Below are 13,900 nucleotides of genomic sequence, written 5' to 3'. Positions count from 1 at the left end.
ATAATCAAGTAATTCTGGAGAAGAAGCAGCACAGATGAGCTCTAGGGCACCTGACCCAACTTTCCATCACTGTGAGCAAACACCAGAGATTCAGACCATTATTGTGAACATTATGGCATGGCATTTCTTAATGACGTTGAACTACGTACAATGACAACTTAAATATAAATTCAATCCAGTCCATTGTTCCTAGGTTTCTTATAACTGAAACTATAGTGAATTATATCTAAGATCTCTATATATTTGGGGGCCTGATTTCCATAGAAACTCTAAGGTGAATCCTTCTGTATTGGATAGGAAAACATGAAGGTGATGAGGGAAATCTTCAGGTTTGTGTGTAATCCTCTATGGAAAAAGTTATGTAATCTTCTATGGAGAAAGCTGTTATTTTCCAGTTCCAGTTCCAGAGCAGACAGAGGAAAGCAGTTGTCACAAATAAGGCTAATTTGATTTGTCATTCTATAATGTTAGGGATTATTAGTTAGGAATAGACTGCTTACAAGTTGTGGCTAACAGTGTCACTTTTTACGAATTATAAATATCCCAGGCCAGCTTTTCTTCATGCTGGCATCAAAGTGTTCATGCCCCATTTGTGATGCACATCTCTAGACAAGGACCTTCACAGTTGAGACTACTCTTTTCATGCCAGGGCCTTAGGGCCTTCAGAAAGGCTAGCATATTTATCTAGAGCTTGAACTTTAGAGTGACCTTTGTTTGCATACAAATGACGCTTCTTGGTCATGTTAACAGTCAAGATACTTTATTACTTCCAGGTTATGGAAAACAGCAATCTTATCATCCTACTCCTACAGTTCTGCTTGTTACACTCTTGGAGTATCATTGCATATGCAAACATAGATCCCTTCCTTTCTCTTTCCGTTAATTTTCTGAAGAATTTTTTCAAGGTAAAGTAAGCTTCTCATGGAGGTGTTTAAGATACAATAGTTGCCCAGAAAACTGAATAAAGAATGAACCTTTGTTCAAATATTTTTCTTGTTTTTATCTTAATCATAATAGCAACAAATGAATGATGAAAAAACTGAGAAAATTTATTATGGCAAGCCTGGGAGACTTTTAGACATCAATGTATCTAAATGTTAGCAATTCTTGTGCCATGGCATTATTCAAAGATAAGACCAAAGGCTTCATGATAGTTACATTTCAAGATATTTTATTTCTATTTAAGCATGAAGCATTTTAAGTGCTTTTTATAGCCTGTGCTGTAATTACATTTTGACATGTAGCACTGCACCAAGATTCAAAAACTCTAAGTCCTGCCCCTAATTGATAATTCAAACCATTATTGAGCTAATGAACCTGGTCTTGGACATCAGTGAGATGGTCATCTAATTAGCTTTTTAATATCTGTTTACCAGATGAGTGAATAGAACACCCAGGGCAATGATGGTGCAATAAATTTAATAGCAGAGGAAATAAAGGGGATGGGGTAGACTCCAGCAATTGATATGGCTTCCTAATAAACCTCTAGAGGACTCAGAAAGGAGTATTACATATTTTCTTCCTTCCATCCAGATTCACCAAAGTGCATTAGGTAAGGCCCAACCTTGCCAAAGTATTTATAATATTTATTACCTGTAATGGGGACTGCACTCTGGAGGAAACTGGCACTGAATGTTTTATTAGGTACAGATAAATCCAATAATGTATTTTTGCAACATTTCTACTTTGAGCTGTGTGTTCGGAGAAATGGCAAATAGTCTTTGTTACTTTCATTATTCAGTTTAACAATCATGATAAAGCTGATAATGTTCAGTGACCATTTTCTATGTGCTCAAGGAAGGCTGGCCTGTCTTATCTGTACTTGTTCATGATTGTATTACAGAAACCAAGTTGGGGCACTCAGTTATGTACAAATGAGGTAAGTTAGCGTTATAGGCTGATAAACAATTATCTGCATCTACAGAGCTAGAATGCGTGAGAAGTCAAACCAGTACTATAAAGTATAAGCTAGTTTTTAAATTTGCAAATCTGTGCCATGGTGCCTTCAGTTCTGAAATGGTCCATGAGCCAACACTAATCAAAGTAGCTAACTCACTGCATACAGAAAACACATTGCAACTCAATCAATTATTCCAACCATTGCCCTGAATACAAATATCTTTAGCATAGTCAGAGTTGAGCTTTAGTTACATACGATCATTGCAAGCTTTTCTTCTGTACCAGATAACTATGTAAAGCACAAAAGATCTTCTTTTACAGATCAGGAAAAATAAAAAAAGTGTCAAGTTTATATTAATTAAAATACACTATTCTTTCTCAATACCATGAACTATTTCAAAAGTCAGATATAAGGATAATGAAACAAAATAAAATTTGAAATATCTAGGTTGGTTATACTGAGTTTTAAGACATAATTCTTTTAATATATTGAATTCTAAAATATATTGACAAAATTACATTGTATAATATTCTAAGTGAAGAATGAAACACACTCATATCATTATTTTAGAAAACAATACACTGCAGATCATAAAAATAAGTAAGTGTTACAAATATGACCAGACAGTGAAGATAAAAGAAATTCAGGTTTGCCCTTAGCCTTTCATTGATGATTCTGATCTCATGTTTGCCATCTTCTGTTGGACAACTATGTAAAGATAGACATGCAATTTGGACAGAACTACATATTTCTCACTAAAGTCTGCTCTTGTTCTTGGTGAAATATTTTATAATTTACCTCAATGCCATGAAAAAAATGTCTCCTGGTTTTTTTTCTCGTTTTTTTTTTTCTTAAATTCATGCTGACCATCCACAAAACTGATCTCTTTTCCCTTGCCCTTCTGGCTTTCCCTTTACAATCTGATTAGGTATGAAAGGTAAAATGTGTTTCAGAAGAGTAAATAACATGCCTTAAAATCTATGTAAAATAATCCATTATTTCAGAATAAAGCAAATAATATTTCTCCTTCATTTGATTATTTGTTCATTTCAGTGTTGATTCAAAGAAATTTGTCTGCCTGAAATTTAGAATAAACTAGAAAGGGACTAAAATAAATTCTGGAAAACTTATTTCAGCATTTTTAAAACTAGTCACAACAAAATTGTTCTGGGAGACACATTTCTTTTCTAAGCAAGCCATTGGAAGGGGAAAAAAAAAACTCCATACTTTTCTCCCTTTTGTTTTTAAAACAATATTTCATATTTATCTATGAGCAACAAAATGGGTGATAGAAATGAGTATTAATCTTATTACAGTGCTCTACTAAACTATAGAGGGCCTGCCATTGTTTCTTTTCTATTAAAATACTCAAAATGATAAAAACTAAATGAGTAATCTTTGTTTAGATTTAAATGATGTGTATCAATCATTATTAATGTTATTTTTCTGGATTGTAGACCCTAATTCAGGATCCCAATTCAGAAAAAAAAAAAAAGAAAGAAAAGAAAAGAAACCACATCCTGTTAAATAGCTACCAAGGTTTCTAACATAAAAAATGCAATAAAAATTATGGGTCAGAGTCGTTTTTATTAGTTAAGTCATATATGAAGGAAAGAGAAAAATCCTAAGGTGGTTTTCTCAGTTAATAAGCTATGTAATATGTAGAGAGATGATTAATATGCAAATAGGTGAAATATTACTTGTCTGCATATAATACTATCATTATATAAACTATAATCTAATACAACTACATTGACATAATAGTTTATGAAAATTCAAGTAAATTTTGCTGGCATATATTTAAGTGTGTCTATGTGTGGGTGTGGGTGTAATGCTGAATATATATATATATATATATATATATATATATATACATAATGCTTATTGTAAATATACATTCATATATTTAAAGTTTATAATTAAACAGTTCTTTATTGTTTATATCTTTGACTTTATATTAATGCATGAACACCATCAAACAAGTTAGTGTCAAAGACATTTCAATATGTTTCAAGAACAAGAATTCGAAATGAATTTTTTAAGTTACAAAAATGTATAAAACTATCAGTGTTGCATTTAATGAATAAAACACTAACAAAAACCATTTACACATATAGTTTAAGCTTAAAAAAAGTAGGAGAAAATAAAATAAATTTTATGTTTTGCTATAAGTTTAAAGTCAGTATTTAATAGCTAGGCAAATAACAGAATTCTTATTATAAATCTCTTTTATGTATTTTATATAAATTTCTAGAATATTGATGATATTGACTTATTCAATAGGGTGTGTTTAGCCATCCCTAGAGTAGTAGAATGCAGATTGCAGATGATATAATATACTTTACAGCTATATTTAAAGAAACACAAATGTCATAAAGTATATTTTGTTTGAGCATTAAGACAAAAGTAACACTATCTAGTGGCTTGAAATATTATAAAATCTGCAAATGGTCTATTTTATGCCAAAAACTATATGAAATGAAGTGTTCTTTGATTGACAGAAAGTATACTTTTGGGGCTGGAAAGAAAGATCTAGAGGTAAGAGTGTTTGCTACTCTTACAAAAGACAAGAGAAGGATTCCCAGCACATAGGCCAAGTGGCTCACAACCATATGTAATACCAGCTCCAGAGCATCAAAAACCCTCTTCTCACGTCCTTCCGTACCCACATTACAGGGTATATATTCACATAGACACATATATGTAAATAAAATGAAAACAAATCTTAAGGAAGCACAATGACTTGGTATTTGAATATAAATCTTTGCAACTAAGATGTTAATCAATGACATAACAGAATGTGTCAGTTAGTTTAACACTTTAAAATTATTTCTAGATTTTATTCCAGAATTTATGTCTGATATGCCTAACTGTAACAATCAGAACATGGTAAAAGAGTGGCCAATGTGAACAATGTTTTGGGGAACTATGAGAAAGGCTCCAGAAGAAAGGAAGAGGGCCTTTTACCTCAGGTCCACTTTATTCCATGACTTGTTCTTGAACATGATTTCATGCTTCCTGTGACTAAAATTTCCATTCAACATAGGAGACATGCTTATTCTTGTTAGATGTCAGATCATAACTTTAGAACCCAATATGGTCAGTGTACCTGGAATCTGGATATAACCATCTCCGTGTCTTCACACTTCACCAGATATAATCTAGATTATATCTAACATGCAATTGTGTTTAAATTGAACAGTCCTGAGAAAATTCTGAGAAAGTTCTGTTCTGTTAATATTTAGTATGTGATTACTGAAGTTTATTTACTTATTTTTCTGACCATGATTTTCAGGGTGAAAGCAGCCATCCTTGGACCATAGTTTTCTGTGTTCCATTCATGTATAAACGTACACTAAAACGGATGTAGTTGCCTACAGCATTAGACTGTAGTCCTCCCTATTCTCTCTTTTATTTTTACCTTGATTTTTTACTTACTCTCTCCACATTCCACTCATTGCCCTTCTTCTAAAGCCTTTCCCTACATCTCATCTCCCCTTCTCTTCATGTAGGTGAGGGTCCCCTAAGTATCCTTCCTCTCATATCAAGCATATCAAGTCTTTAAAAGGCTAGGCACATCCTTTCCCACTAAGACCAGACAACACAGTCCAGCTAGAAGAACATATCCCACATACAGGCAACAGCTTTTGGGATAGCCCCCTCTGCTTCAGTTTTTCAGCACCTACATGAAAACCAAGTCATCTGCCACATGCATGTGCATGGAGACCTAGATCCAGTCTGTGCATTTTCTTTGGATGACGGATGAGTGGTAGGGGACATCTCTAGGAAGAGTCAGACAGAGACCTAGGGTAGAGAAGATGCCCGAGAATCAATGGGGGTGTCCTTACCTGTCACTCACAGCATTGGGGATTTGGAACCTGAAAAGGCCACCTCCAGGAAATAGGCAGAAACTAGGGACACCAACCAATCCATAAAACTTTCAACCTAAAATGTATTCTCCCTACAAGAAATACAGGGACAGTAGATGGGAGGGGAGGAATAAGTGGAGAGAAGAGAGGGTGAGGAGAACTAGGGAGAGACTATTGGTTAAATCAGTTAAAATTAAGGGTCACTTGAGGAAGTGCATGTAAATCTTATATACCAGAAGCTTTAATATACATTTATGATGGTAATCTCAATGATGTTGTCCAGTAATATGGGAGACTGAGCTTAAGCTGATCATATATTTTTAACACAAGAAGCTTCCCGTACCAGAATTAGTTTACATACAATTGAGATGCTAGCCATAGAATCCTATGGAAACATCAAATCACCCAGGATGTTCTCAAGTCAGTAGATTGCTATTCACAAATGAATGGCAAGGCCCCATTGCTTAAGACCATGAATACAGCTGGGCATGGTGGCGCACACCTTTAATCCCAGCACTCGGGAGGCAGACGCAGGCAGATTTCTGAGTTCAAGGCCAGCCTGGTCTACAAAGTGAGTTCCAGGACAGCCAGGACTATACAGAGAAACCCTGTCTCGAACCCCCCCCCCCCAAAAAAAAAAACATTGGGCTGGTACCTCTATAAATACTTAACTTATATGTTTTAACATCTCTCGTAATGCAAGGTACTCTTCATGTTACCAAAGGAGAAACAAACACAAACCTTTTCATCTACAACGGTGTCCTACTTGCAAGATATGCTAGAATAATGGTAGCTCAAAACTGGTAATAACCAACCAATATTTTATTTGACTGTGACTGACAGCCCACGTCACAAGATGAGACATATACCATATACTGGCTTTGATTGGCCAATCAAAACTGAGACTAGATAGCCCCAGTATCTAAGATAGAATGAAACACCAAGTTAAAGAAGAGGAGAAAGCAAAAATAAAATGATTCCTAATGACATTCTGCTATATTCATAGATAAACTATAAATTAGTATATCTAATTCTATAAGTATATCTAATTCTAGAATTAGTGTCTCTAATTCTATTAATGCCTTAGTCAGCCAGCATCAGAGAAGCTTCTTAATGCAGTAGATAGAAAAATAATCAGACCCCAATATCAAGACATTGTACAGAGAATGAGAGATGGAACACTCAGTCCTAAACACGATGTCTCCACCAAATTCCTACCATCATGGCTCAGGGAACCCTGTGGAACAGGATGCAGAAAACTCTAAAAGCCAGAAGAGATAGAGGACACCAAGAAAATAAATCCTTCTAAATCAGTAAGATATATGCACACCTGGATTCATAGGGAATTGAGCCAGCATGCACAGGACCTTCACAGATCTACACCACTTGTGTCCTAGAGCTGAAAGAAAGAAACATCCAATTAACAACCATTTGCAAATGAAAATTTAATTCTCTTCAAGGAACTCTCAGTAGTGAAACACATTAGCCTTTAAATGTAGGCTACATACTCAGCAGGAGATGGACCACAGAAAATGAACTCAGTAATATTTTGAAGGTTCCTTGACTCATAATATCATGTCAGGTATTATCTTATTATTTTATTTATGTTTTCCATTTATATATAATATTTAATCTCTTTTACCCTAAGGACAGTTTATATATCATTTCTCCCATTATACTATTTTATGGAATTTCTGACATAAATGTATGTGTATAAATGGGTAGGTCTCTATTTCTTGTACCTTTTTGGGGGGAGCAGCAGTACATTTCCTCCTATTTGTTTACTTTGTTTGATTCTTGCTTTTTATTTTATTATTATAGTTAGAATTCAATTTTTTTAAATGGGAAAAAAACAAGTTTTCAAATAAAGGGGCAAAAGCTATTTTAACATATTTTTGGGTTGGTTTGTTAGCTAATTTATTTATTTATTTATTTATTATATGTAAGTACACTGTAGCTGTCTTCAGACACTCCAGAAGAAGGAGTCAGATCTTGTTACGGATGGTTGTGAGCCACCATGTGGTTGCTGGGATTTGAACTCTGGACCTTCAGAAGAGCAGTCGGGTGTTCTTACCCACTGAGCCATCTCACCAGCTTAACATATTTTTGTATGTCATAACAGTACATGTTATCATGCATGGCACTACTCTGCAAAAAGGATGAAATAGGTATATCAAAGAATATGGCTTCTCAAATAAGACCCTGGTCTGAAAATTACAAAAGGAATAGTGTCATAAACTTGAAGAAGCCATATACTTTCTTTTTTTCCCTGCAAGTTAAATACGGGTTAGAATTATGATACTGTATTTGAAGGAAGGTTTTGCAAAACTTCAGTGGGATAGTAAAATTAAATTACAGCCTCAAACAACACTCGACAAAGCATTGATTTTCTATGAATTACATGTAAGATAATTTTAAAAATCACAGACTATTTTGTTATTGACAAAATTGAGATTTAAAATAGCATATTTCTCATGCCACAGGAATTCTTAAGATTGAAGAATAGGCAAAAGCAATTTATAATTTTTCATTTAAAATTCACATAAATATTTAAATACTTTCTACGATTAACTTGCTCTCTTTTTACCCTCTTTTTGGATTTGTTTTGAACTTATGTTTATAACAATATTATGCAAGACATATATCTAGCCAGAAAAACTCAGCAGATTATTATCATATTATCATAGACAGAAAAAGGTGGCTGTGTTCTTTTTTTTTTTACCTGTTCTTCTTTCATTTATTACATCCTAAACATTACTTCCCAGCTCTCCTCTACTCCACCATCTCCACCTCCACTCTTCCCATGATCCTCCCTTTCTATTCATAAAAGAGCCGGCCTCCCAGGCATACCAACCATACACATCATATCAAGATGCATTAAGACTAGACACAAATCCTCACATTAAGGCTGGGCAAGGCAATCCAGTAGGAGGAAATGTGTCCCAGAAGCAAGCTAGATAGTCAGAGATACAGCCATTCCTATTGTCACTAGTCCCAGAATACCTGAAAACATAAACAATTACAGTACATGCAATAAATGCAACAGTGCATACAGAAGACCTAGCACAGAGCCATACAAGCTGTGTCTGCGGCCTGTATCTCTGTGAGCCCCTATGAATCCTGCTTAGTTGTTTCTGTGAGATATGTTCTGATAATCTTCTAGACCTCTCTGTCTCCTATAATCATTTATTCTTTTCCTCCTCTGGGATCCCTAACTTTTGGCAGTGGGTCTCTGCAACTGTTCTCATTAGCTGTTGGAGAAAGCCTCTCTAATAACAGTATAGCAGAAATATCATTAGGAATCATTGTGCTGATGTCTTTTGGTGGAAGGTGGTTAGTAGTATTGGGTTTTATTCTACATTTGTGGGCCATCAGACTTCCTGTTTTTTTGCAACCAGGCAGTTTTAGGCATGGGCTCTTTCCTGACTTGGGCCTCTACTTAGACCAGCCCTTGTCAACCTAACTTTTTATGAGACATGTAAAAAATGATTGGATAAGTTAAAGACTATATAGAGCCCATAAAAGTGCTGACTTGAGCAGGTAATATGCCAGTTTTAGTTAGAACCGGGCAACAGGGGATATAAATATTCTTGGACAAGACTTTCCAATAAAAGGACAATACAATGAATGGTTTGAGTGTTTATGGTTCTCAACTGATGGTGCTACTTAGTCTTGTCAAAACAGCAGAAAAAGGACAAATAATGTTCTACATCATACATGAAAAACATACTGAAAATTCAGGAACATCATTGGCAAAATGCACAATAAAAATGGGTAGACAAATGTGAACATGCCATATGGCAGATTACACAATAAATGTTTAATTTAAATTCATGTAATAGGTGAAATATGTGGTGATGTGCTTGAATTTGAGAATACATTACCAGACATTCTTCTCTATTTATACAATATTACTTGATATATACAAGTAAATTTCTACTTTTTTTTTACTTTTCTTTTTACTTTTTGTTTGTCTCAGTTTCCTCATTATACAAATCAGAATACCAGTATAATTATCATAGATATTTATATAGGTGTGATGATTTGAGTACAAATAGCCCCCATATGCCCTTATATATTTGTGTTCTTGGTTTCCATATGGGAGACCTGCTTGGGAAAAAATTAGGAGGTATGGTCTGTTGGAGAAGATGTGGCGCCTAGGTCTGACTTTGAGGTTTTGAAAGACTGTTCTCATTACCAGTGAGCATGCCATTCAAGAGCTGAGCTCTCAGTTGTTCCTGCTACTCTGCCTTCCCCTACCCTCATGGACTGTCACCCTTTAACCTTAAGCCAAAGTAAATGTGCACGTTTCTAAGTTGTTTTGGTCATGATGTTTTATCATAGTAACATAAATGTTACTAATACAATGAGAATTATGCATGGCACATGAAGAATTTAGTACACTTGTCTCACAGTAGTCAATATGTATACTTTCCTTATGAAAATAACATGAAGTTTACTAGAGATATGTGAAGAATTTTGAGAAAAAGGCAGCCATTTATCATAGGAATTAATTAATTAAAGAGGAAAGATAAAAAGATTCCAAGATATCTTAGCCGTTACTTCTATCTCTTCTTCTATATCCCCAATGAGGGTTTAAATGACTATTAAAAATAATTAAATTTTACTTTTGATAACTATAAATGAAATTTCATTCTCATTATTATATCTTCTATTCATTTTTGAAATCCAGCCTTATTCTTGTTTGATCTATCTATCTAATAAATTAAGAATTTTTTTTATATTAGTTGCAATGTTTTGGTCAAGTTAAAGGAAATATATTCTTTCTTATTATAATTGTAATGATTATCTTCAGTACACACAAAAGTTTATAACTCCAAGAAAATCTCACAGGAAATTGGCATAGAACATCCCTGAGCTGTTGTGAAGAATAATCTAGCTGGCCCAGCAGGCTGGAACACTACATGTATATTCTTTAGTGTCAGGCGAGTAGAATACTATACTTTTCTGCAATCTACAGTGTAGTCCTTGTGAGCTATGAGATGCATGAGGTTTTTTTTTTTTTTTTACAACTCTTATTAGTTTATAAAATGGATTTAATTTTGGTCTATCCATAAGTGTATAGTTCATATTTTATTTCGATACCATATTATACAGCCATATTGATCAGCCTTTCCCATTCTCCCTAATTCCATTCCTCTTATCTATAACCTTCTACTCTCTTCCATAATCACATCATTCCCTCTCCAATCTCTATTTCTTAACTTCTCCTTTTTCTACACAAGACAAAAAACAGACAATACTGTTTTTCCAAGTCCTGTTTATTTCACTTAACATAATGATCTCCACTTCTACCAATTATCATGAAAAGTATATAGGTTTTACAGTTCCCTTTTATGAATTCTTATCTTTATAATAGCACAAGAGTACTATAGTCTGCATTCTCTAGAGGAACAAAATTGGTAAGAAGTACATGTACACACATACACACAAGCAATAGAGGGATTTATTAAATCATCTTACTATATTTATAATGCAGAAATGTTTTTCTAGATCCTGAAGATGATGTTATTAAATCATAATGAATAGGAAAGTTAGAATTCCTATCCCTCATTCTCTGTGGGAGATTAGAAGCTTAATATCAATAAGAGCCAATTAGAGGAAAACAGATGTGTATCATATTAAGCAAGCTATACTAACATCCTTCAGTACTCATTCATTCCAGTGCTTATAACATCTCCCATATTATTATAGTGGAGTAGGATCTAAGCAATAGTACTGAAAAATTACTTCTTGTTTTGTTCAACTCCTTATTAGTTAGTTTTACTTTAACACAAACATTGATAACTATTTGTGATGGCAAATGTGTCTGAGGAAATTTTGACCGGAACACTAGGCCCCAGGAAAGTCATCAAATCATTTTAGAATAGTTTGTGTAGAAAACTGATTTATATGAACAGACTTGTTCGGGAATCATTTTTGTTTTCAAGTTCCGTTAAAGCTACTTGTAATACTTACTATAGAGGAAGTTTTCAGTACACTGGAGTAGTGTGGAGATATCCTTCCTAAAGTCTTATTTTCATGCCTATATGAATTCAATATCCTTGAATCACAATTGATTCTAAATTTTACTCTCTATCTCTACAAGTTATGTTTTCAAAAATACTCCAGTGACTCACAAGATGACTCAGTCAGTAAAAGAGACTGATACCAAGTCTGCCCATTATATTCATCTCCAGAATCACATGGCAGAACTGACCCCTGCATGTTGTTCTCTGGTCTCCATGTATGTGCTGGAGCCATATGCCTACCCTTTCCCTTCACAGACAAACAAGCAAATGTTTGAACATGAAGATAAATAATTTCGTACTTTTTAATTGTTCTACAATTTCTAAAAATGGACAACAGGCCGAGGAGAATCTATGAACTAACCACATAGTTTGGAATAAACTGTGTAAATGTAAACACACATTTAAAAGTGCTTATCTAGAGAGTAATTTTTATAAGTAAGCATCCCTGTGTAAATGTAAACATACATTTTTTAAAGTACTTGTCTAGACAGTGATTTTATAAAGGAGCATCCCTGTGGTCTTGGATATCTTGAAATAAGAGAACGTACTGAGCTATAACTTTTAACATTCTTTCTTAAATCAGACTGTTTATGACACTAGCTTTGCAACTTTTGTTTAAAAATAGAGTTTCTATACAACACAAGAATAGGCACCTAGAAAAATTCCTCTTGTTCTCTCTCATCTTGATTGAAAAAGTATGGTTTGAAACTGTAAGATATTCCCTTTCCATAAAGAAATAGGATAGTCAAAAATGTTAAGAGTGTCTAAGAGCAAACAGGGGGAAGAACACCAAGAAAAAATGTTGCTCATTATTAGTTTGAATTTACATCATAAATTCTGAGTCATTTTAATGGTTGAAAATATATCAGGTCTCTGTCAACTGATTCTTTTGGTCTTTATTACAAAGAAGCATCCTGATTTATGTGCAGAGATTTTGGAGATTTGGCAATACCAAAGAGGAGTCTTTAATGAGACTTTGTTTGCAAGCAAGCAAACAAACAAACAAACAAACAAAGAGAAAAACAAAACAAAACAAAATTTAACTGTGCCTTAACTAAGAAACTCTGATTCAAAATCTTTCCAAATACTAGCATCCCAATATAATCCAATTTCATTCTACTTATACATATAATTTTTCTTTGCTGCTTTATTTTCACATTGAAAAATGAAGGTGAACATTTATAATATTAATGCCAACACAACAAGGAAAAAAAAAACCTTTCTGTGATTTAGGAAGAAAATGAATAGTGAGTTTTAGCAAATGTACTCTAAAAAGCCATCCTTATTCTCATACTGCTAGCACCACTTGTAATATGTGCCAGAGAATCAGAGTAGATGATTCTAAGGCAATATTCTAAATTGCATAATGACTTCTATTTCCTATATCTTCTTTAAAGCACTGCTTTCTGTAAGGCTCATATTTTTTTAATTAGGTATTTTCTTCATTTACATTTCCGGTGTCATCCCAAAAGTTCCCCATACCCTCCCCCACCCACTCCCCTACCTACCCACTCCCACTTCTTGGCCCTGGTGTTCCCCTATACTGAGGCATATAAAGTTTGCATGACCAATGGGCCTCTCTTCACTTTATGTTGCACTACAAGTCAAATTTGTTTTGCACTGTGTACTGGCTATTTTTGTGTCAACTTGACACAGCTGGAGTTATCACAGAGAAAGGAGCTTCAGTTGAGGAAATGCCTCCATGAGATCCAACTGTAAGGCATTTTCTCAATTAGTGATCAAGGGGGAAAGGCCCCTTGTGGGTGGGACCATCCCTGGGCTGGTAGTCTTGGGTTCTATAAGAGAGTAGGCTGAGCAAGCCAGGGGAGGCAAGCCAGTAAAGAACATCCCTCCATGGCCTCTGCATCAGCTCCTGCTCCCTGACCTGTCTGAGTTCCAGTCCTGACTTCCTTTGGTGATGAACAGCAGCATGGAAGTGTAAGCCAAATAAACCCTTTCCTCCCCAACTTGCTTCTTGGTCATGATGTTTGTGCAGGAATAGAAACCCTGACTAAGACAAATTGGTACCAGCAGAGTGGGGTATTCCTGTGACAACTTGACCATGTTTTGGGGAGGACTGTGGAAGGACTTTGGAACTT

This window comes from Mus caroli, unplaced genomic scaffold (assembly GCF_978045245.1).
Source record: "Mus caroli unplaced genomic scaffold, Mus_caroli_1 scaffold_2, whole genome shotgun sequence".
In the NCBI taxonomy this organism is placed as follows: Eukaryota; Metazoa; Chordata; class Mammalia; order Rodentia; family Muridae; genus Mus; species Mus caroli.
This window is presented reverse-complemented; position numbering follows the sequence as displayed.